This window comes from Penaeus monodon, chromosome 25, assembly GCF_015228065.2.
Source record: "Penaeus monodon isolate SGIC_2016 chromosome 25, NSTDA_Pmon_1, whole genome shotgun sequence".
NCBI classification, from domain to species: Eukaryota; Metazoa; Arthropoda; class Malacostraca; order Decapoda; family Penaeidae; genus Penaeus; species Penaeus monodon.
Window position 1 is genome coordinate 38,017,465 of NC_051410.1, and position 281 is coordinate 38,017,745.

Sequence of the window (281 nt, forward strand, 5' to 3'; positions counted from 1 at the left end):
TTTTTACATTTATCTCATTTTATGGTTAATCATATTTCTCTTAATTAGCTAGATAGTGATAAATGATGATGATTGTAGTACCATTTTGTTGAAAACGAGGTGATGTTTACACTCGTTTATTTTCACTTTTGATTTATATATATTTTTTTGAATGGACATTACTTAGTTCTAGTACTACGGTTTTCTTTTTTCGGAAACATTTTGCTATTAGTAAGAGTCAATGATTTTTTTTTTTTTACTGAAGTAGAAAGTGGTTTGGAATATTCTCTTTATTTTTTTTT